Raw genomic sequence first — 9,050 nt, 5'->3', positions numbered from 1 at the left:
TCCATTGATAAGACCGAAGTTCAACATAACTAACTTTCCATGGTCACTAATGCTGTATGGAATCCAACCCACTACTATTCAAGATTATTACCAACAAATTTTGAATCCCTAAATCAAGGATCAAAGGTTGACTAAATTGTAATGAAACGAAATATATTTTCACTATACTATTAATGAACCATTTTTAACAATTCAACGAGACCACAGATTATTATAGAATAACTATAGAATGATAAGCAGAAAAATATACTGTGTGGAAAACTTTTTCGACAGTAAAGCTATCTTTATATAGTGAAATAGAAAAAAAAAACCGTATAAACGTTAAATAGAAAAACTACTCACCTTTAGCGCTCTCCGATTATCAACCAACTCTGAGGGAAAAACCTTCCTTTCTTTTTCTTCAATAAAAACTCTAATTTTTTCTAAAACCACCATTGTGTTTTTTTAAAAACTCTACGTGAGAAAACTCCTAAAAAACAAGGACAACACTTATCCATTTACCTACGGGCTTTTATCCGATTCGATAGTTATCTATATTCAGTTTAACCTATTATTATTATTATTATTATTATGAAAATAAAAGAATAAAACACGGGGTGTTATAATATACACACTCTTAAAAGGATCTCGCCCCCAGATTCAAGGTAAAGTGTAGATTAACCAAACAAACAAGACACGCCAAACAATTAAAATGAGACACATGCGTGTATCAAAGTATACACACTTAAAAGGAATACACATATACAATATCATATAGATAGACATACTAATATTCAAATCACATACTTTGAAAGTGTCTATATCGTATTGAACCCAAGAAATACGTGTATACGCTAGCATACACAACTCAAAAGAATAAACGTAATTAATTTCTTCAATTTCCAACACTTAAGTAAACCCATTATTTCACAATTCAACTGATTCATATTCTTCAAGTTAAATCATACTAAGAAGGCAATGTAGTTCCTCCTCACAATCGCAAAGTTAGTTCCACTCTTAGTATTTACACATATATCGACATTTCTCTCGTGTGTCTCACAAACACCACATGTTGAAAAAAATAAAAATATAAAACGATAGATCGATTCATATTATCAACGGCCTATACTATGTCCACCATCACATAGGATCAAACACCTACAATGTGAGGCATGCATCCGCTCACACACACAACGATATGCAAGTATACACCGTTCACACCAACGATGCATACTACTTTACTCTACCATCACATAGGATCAAACACTAACGATGTGTGGTATGCACACCTGGATCACACTCCAACGATGTACATGTACACACCTGGATCAAACTCCAACGATGCATCTGAGAGAGATGTTATGTATATTGAATCACACACCAACGATATACATAACTTGGACAATATCAAATATTTCAAATCCAACCTTTATCAAAAGGGTTTCTTTATTCCTTGGATAATTCCAATTTACTCAAATATGAAATTTTAAAATAACCATTTCTTCTTTAGTCAATACTTACTTGAAAATAGAAAACTCCATTAGGAAAACAACACTATAACATGCAAAAATTCGATTATAAAATTTCATAAGAAATTAACCGTTAAAACAAGCATTTTATTTTCCTAATCATATCCCAACATTCCACTATAAAAGTACACACAAAACAACAAGCCAAACCAAATACCACAAAGAAACATTCCTACTACCCATTCACCACAATCCGAAGATCACCTAGACCTTCACTATCTAGGCTAACCTAGGCTCTGATACCAAAATGTCACAGCCCGATTTTCTAAACAATTAAAAATAATGAATATTTAAAATATAAATATCTCAAACATCATTATGTTCAATTGTCTAAAACCCGTGCTATGACGGGGTGATACAACACATGTCAAAACCTAAAACCCACATCACGGGGATCAACTTAACAACAAAAATCTCCAAATTCCTCAACTATCACTTTATTGTAACTTTCTTCCATCCCAATACAAACATAAACAAACTTTAAGAATAAAATTTCCAACATCGATTCTCATGTCATATAAAAATGTAACCTACGTTATTACATCATTCCAATAAAGAATCGGACCTAAAAGAAAACTAACGGACCGCTCCGTGCACTAATCCCAATCACACGCCACGATTCCATTGAGATTCCACCTATGTTCCCAAGAACACACCCACGCTAAGCCAAAACAAAGCAAACATGGTCAATAAAATTGAATTTTTTGGTATGAGTAGACTAACTACATATAAACATTATCATACTTTAATTATCCAAACAACACTTTCCTCTATCATAACCTAATCATTCTCACTTGGAAGACGTAGTAGTTCATTATTATCTCAACCGCATAGTTCTTCCCAAGCAAAACTTATATTATCTTTAACTCATTCAAATCACTTTCGTTTTAATATCTAAATAATTGAATTACACTTACCGATATCCGCCCGTTGTATAAGGGTAGGACCGCGCCCCCAAGACAAAATATTATTAAGTCCTACCCTCCCCGCAGAAAAAGAAAGTTAGAACTTGTATATAACATATGTACATATCCTATATGTATTCAAAACCAAGCCCAAACACACTTGCATCATCAACTAAATTTCTCTTTATCACTTAATCAATTACTTTTCTTATACACCCACCCTTTAGTACCTACTCCACGATTTGCACTTCACACATTTGCCAAATCACACATTCCCGGTGCTCTCTCCCAATCGAATACCACAATATCATAGCCATCTCCGGGCTTTCATACACATATTTCATGACCTCTTTGGGCACAAAACTCGTGTCATTCATGGCACATTCAATGAATACCTTAGTCATTCCCGCCACATTCAAGGAATACCTATTATATCACTAACGGGCCATTCATGACACATTCAATGAATGCCCCGGGTCATTCTCGCCATATTCAAGGAATACCCAATCCTACATTCCCGCATGACACTCAAGGAATACAACTAACCCGCAAGGCTAATACCTTAGTTCCTCTTTTAGGCGGTCCATCGCAATTTGGTCATTCATGGCACATTCAATGAATACCCGGTCATTCATGGCACATTCAATGAATACCCTTATATAACGCCTAACGGGCCATTTATGGCACATTCAATAAATGCCCACCTAACATATGACTTCATCAGTCATAAAATCAAATTCCAAAACTCGAGGCGTGGAGAGTTCTAAAAGGGGGTGCGGTAAATTTTGTTTACGATTATCAGCATTTTATTGCATAGAGATTATTTCGAGAACGTAGGAATATCTTGATTCAATTATTTTTGGTTTACGGCGTTATTAATTTCAGGGATGTCTTAGTGTCATAACGTTGCATATCATAAGATACAGCAAAATCACATAGTAGTTAATACACATACACACGATATATAGAGGTCTTAGCCTAAAGTCAAGTATGCTAATAGCCCTAGACCTATCTTAATAACCCAAATCATAATCCGAAGTTAAAAGTCAACTCGTAAACAACCAAAGTCAACTCCGGTCAAAGTCAACCCGGTCAAAGTCAACACATCATGGTCAACGCCAAAATCAACACGTCATGGTCAAGTCAAAAATCATTATTGTCAAAGTCAAACCGCCGCTTCCGGTGTTCGACAGGGTTGTGGTCATAGCCATGGTTCATGGCTAAGGTCAAAGTGCATGGCTCGTGGGCTCGTGGACTAAGGTCATGGTTCGGACCCAACCGCCAAGCCCAAACCTTAACCCGAAAGTCTAAACATGTAAAGACCCGTAAAGATCTATTTTAAGTCCAATGGATGGTCCCAAGCTATATTAGAAAAACCGCCCAAAACAGCGGTTAAGTTGGTTCGGTCCAAAAATCTTTAAATTGAACTGGTCCACAAATAAGAGAAAACCGGCCCAATCAAAACAAAATAGAACTGGTCCAAGCTTTAACTTAAACTGGTCCACGAACTAAACCAAATGGGTCCAAGTTTAATCCGGCCCAACCAAACAAAATAAACCAATTTCGGCCCAAAGAACCAAGCCCAAGCCCGAAATGGGTTACTGTTCATCTTCTCTCCCAAACTTCTCTCCTCCACCACCTTCCAGCCACCAAATCGCCGGCCACCATTCTCCTCTTCCATCAAATCGGTTTTTCACCAAATCAAAAACCAACCGACTTTTACAAAAGCCAAAATCCTAAAATCATTTAAATCCAACTCTTCATCAATCTAGATCTACAAATTTTCGGCTGCCATTAATGGCTTCTTTCAAGCTTCCAAAGCCCCACCCACTCTACAACACTCAATCAAACAACCACCACCACGATTCCTCAAACCAACAAAATCAAACACACAAAATTTCAAAAGTTCCAACCACAGTATGACAGTAATGGCAGTAACGCCATTAACGACGGCTCAAGCTTTCTCCAAGCTTCACTGCGCCGACATCACGCACTACACAACCCAATATACCACAACACTTCAACCCCATCATCCACAATAAAAAAACGAAAACCAACAATAACAGTTGTATAAACCAGCATCGACGATTTTAAATCGAGGCGATTTTACTTGGGCCTCCATCAACAGCTTGCTCCAAGCTTCCACTAGCGCCCATGCCGACCTCCGGAGTTCGAGCACTCCAACAGTTCCAACGAGCTTTTCCATTTATAAGAAAAATAACAACACAGAAAAAACAGAACTAACCAAAGAAATCTAACAGGAAGAAAACTTTGACAGTAAAGGATTCATACGTAGCCGTACTCGAGTTTCGGGGAAAAGAAAATCTAACTACACACAATATCGGTTTCTATAGACAAGTAAATTGTAAATTCTAAACGGATAAAAAAAAAATCATAGTTCTAGTAGTGGTGAGAGTTAACTCTACTCACTTGTATTAAAACTCGACGAATCCTCGTCCGTCCGAATCGTCGGCTCCACCTCTCCAAAGAAAACCGCTTTCTCTGCGCCTCCATTTTTAATATATTATTTTTCTCTTCAAAACCCTATTCTCTAGAACAATGTGTTTATATACTTGGGTCCCAAAACCCAAGCCCAACACCGGGCCCAAAACCAAGCCCACGTGATCCCGAGTCCAATCCGATTTAATTTTAAATAAATAATTTAATTAATTAATAAATATAAAATATTATAAAAACACGGGGGGTGTTATAATATACACACCTTAAAAGGATCTCGCCCCGAGATTCAAGGTAGAGTGTAGATTAACCAAACAAACAGTACGTCAAACAAGTAAAATAAGACATACGTGTATACGCAAGTATACACACCTTAAAAGGAATACACATACAATATCATATAGATAGACATACTAATATTCAAATCACATACTTTGAAAGTGTCTATATTCGTATTGAACCCAAGAAAATCACGATATATCGCTTAGCATACACAACTCAAAAGAATAAACGTAATTAATTTCTTCAATTGCCAACACTTAAGTAAACCCATATTCTTCAAGTTAAATCATACTAAGAAGGCAATGTAGTTCCTCTCACACCGAGGCAGTTAGTTCCACTCTTAGTATTTCCCAACTAATCCAAGGCGTTTAAAAAAATATACATATTATAATTTCCTTTTAACGATCTTCTCGCCAAAACTATTTGTTTAAAAACTCGTGATTTTTCATCCACCACCTTAGTGTTTACACATATATCAACATTTTCTCAATTGTCTCATAAACACCACATGTTGAAAAATAAAAATATAAACGATAGGCTGATTCATATCATCAACGACCTATACTATGTCCATTATCACATAGGATCAAACACCTACAATGTGATGCATGCATACCGCTCACACACACCAACGATATGCAAGTATACACCGGTTCACACACCAATGATGCATACTTACTCTCTACCATCACATAGGATCAAACACCAACGATGTGTGGTATGCACACTGGATCACACTCCAACGATGTACATGTACACACCGGATCAAACTCCAACGATGCATCTGAGAGAGATGTTATGTATATTGGATCACACACCAACGATATACATAACTTGGACAATATATAAAAACTTTCAACTCCAACCTTTATCAAAAGGGTTTTCTTTATTCCTTGGATAATTCCAATTTACTCAAATATGAAATTTTAAAATAACCATTTTCTTCTTTAACCAATACTTACTTAAAAATCGAAAACTCCGTTATGAAAACAACACTATAACATGCAAAAATTTCGATTATAAATTTCATAAGAAATTAACCGTTAAAACAAGTATTTTATTTTCCTAATCATATCCGAGCATTCCACTATAAAAGTACACACAAAACAACAAGCCACACCAAATACCACAAAGAAACACTCCTACTACCCATTCACCACAATCCGAACCATGACCTTAGTCACGAGCCCATGAGCCATGCACCTTTGACCTTAGCCATGAACCATGGCTATGACCCTGAACCTGTCGAACACGGAAACGACGGTTTGACTTTGACAATGACAGTTTGACTTCGACCATGACGTGTTGATTTTGACGTTGACCATGATGTGTTGACTTTGACCAGGGTTGACTTTGACTGTTGACCAGAGTTGACTTTTAACTCGGATTATGATTTGGGTTATTAAGATAGGTCTAGGGCTATTAGCATACTTGACTTTAGGCTAAGACCTCTATATATACGTGTGTATGTGTATTAACTACTATGTGATTTTGCTGTATCTTATGATATGCAACGTTATGACACTAAGACATCCCTAAAATTAATAACGCGTAAACCAAAAATAATTGAATCAAGATATTCCTAACGTTCTCGAAATAATCTATGCAATAAAAAGTACAATAATACGTAAAACAAAATTTACCGCACCCTTTTAGAACTCTCCACTTCAAGTTTTGGAATTTGATTTTATTAATGATGAAGTCATATGTTAGGTGGGCATTTATTGAATGTGCCATAAATGGCCGTTTAGCGTTATATAAGGGTATTCATTGAATGTGCCATGAATGACCGGGTATTCATTGAATGTGCCATGAATGACCGGGATTGCGATGGACCCGCCCCTAAAGAGGAACTAAGGTATTCGCCTACGGGTTAGTTCATTATTCCTCGAGTGTACGGAATGTAGAATTGGGTATTCCTTGAATGTGGGGGAATGACCTGTGGCATTCATTGAATGTGCCATGAATGGCGATTTAGTGATATGATAGGTATTCCTTGAATGTGGCGGGAATGACCTAAGGTATTCATTGAATGTGCCATGAATGACCTGAGTTTTGTGCCCAAAGAGGCTGTGAAATATGTGTATGAAAGCCCAGAGATGGCTATGATATTGTGGTATTCGGTGGGAGAGAGGCACATAGGAATGTGTGATTTGGCAAATGTGTGGAGTGCAAATCGTGGAGTAGGTACTAAAGGGTGGGTGTATAAGAAAAGTAATTGATTAAGTGATAAGAGAAATTTAGTTGATGATGCAAGTGTGTTTGGGCTTACTTTTGAATACATATAGGATATGTACATATGTTATATACAAGTTCTAACTTTCTTTTGCAGAGGGAGACTAGGACTTAATAATATTTTCAGGGGGCCGGTCCTACCCTTATACAAATGCGGATATCGGTAAGTGTAATTCAATTATTTAGATATTAAAACGAGTGATTTGAATGAGTTAAGATAATATAAGTTTTGCTTGGGAAGAACTATGCCGGTCGAGATGACTGGAACCACTGCCTTCCAAGTCGAGAATGATTAGGTTATGATAGATTTAAAGTGTTAGTTGGATAAGATTAATTTGAAATGTTTATATGTATTTAGTCTACTCATACCAGCAAATTCAATTTGTTGACCCATGTTCTTTGTTTTTTAGCGTGGGTGTGTTCTTGGGAACATAGGTGGAAGGCGATGGAATTGGGCGCAGACATTGATTCTTGTGCCGAGCAGTCCAGGGAGTTTAATTTTTTAGGTCCGTTTCTTTTGGAAGTATGTAATAGTGTAGTTTCATATTCATATGGAATGAGAATACGATGTTGAGGACCTGTTATTCTTAGAATTTTATATTGATGATTTTTGAATGGAAGAGAGACTTTTTGGAGTTTTGTGGTTAAGATTATTTATGATGTGGGTTTTAGGTTTTGACATGTGTAGTATCCACCCCGTCATAGCCTGGGTTTTTAGACAATTGAATATAGTGATGTTTGAGATATTTATATTTCAAATATTCATTTTTTTTAATTGTTTAGAAATTCGGGCTGTGACAAATACCAGATTATACTACAACCGTACCAATGGTTTGTCCAAATCCATCTAGGTTGTGAACGTTTACTTATATTTTATAAGGTACTGATAATATGATATTCTGTGTATCACCACACACCATATCATCTACAACATAAAGTATTAGACGCATGCATATAACTAATAACATATATAATATGCACAACATTTGCCCATATGATTCTCATTCAAAATATAAAGAATTAGAATTATTACAAAAGTAATGCTTTTAGTATATAACCCTATCAATCCAAAAGAAATTAACTGTAAAAGAGGGATTCCTGTCATAATATTCCTTCATTGTTGCTTGAATCCTGCTGTAGTTACCGTCAGAACTCCATGCTAAGCTATTGTCTTTTGCTGCAAGAGCTTTCATTAGTCCTTGATTGTCACCCAGGACTACCATGGTTGGAGCTTGAAGGTTCTTTGCAAGTACAATTGCGAGTTCCACTCCCTTGCACTCTGCTTGCAATGCATTTTGACACTAGAATTTGTTGTATACTACACCAAGGATTCTCCCATCTTGCCCCTTGCAAAGTGTTGCTGGGTTGCGCCTCTACCTATGTTTTTTTCCTAAGCTCCATCACAGAATACTTGATGCCAGTTCTCATAGTATTGTACTTAGCTTGCTCAGTTATACCAAATTCCAAAGATCTAATATAAATCCCTTCATTAAGGGTAGAAGATGGGGAGAGCGTATATGCTTGGATTACATGTTCTACCTGAGAATAGACTTGTTGGTAGATTTCTTGGATATTGGTGTCTTTCCTTTCAAATTTAATCTTGTTTCTATGCTTCCAAATCTGTGCCATAAGACAGAGAGCATAAGTTTTTTCATATTTACCT

The sequence above is a fragment of the Coptis chinensis genome, chromosome 9 (assembly GCF_015680905.1).
Source record: "Coptis chinensis isolate HL-2020 chromosome 9, ASM1568090v1, whole genome shotgun sequence".
NCBI lineage: Eukaryota > Viridiplantae > Streptophyta > Magnoliopsida > Ranunculales > Ranunculaceae > Coptis > Coptis chinensis.
This window is presented reverse-complemented; position numbering follows the sequence as displayed.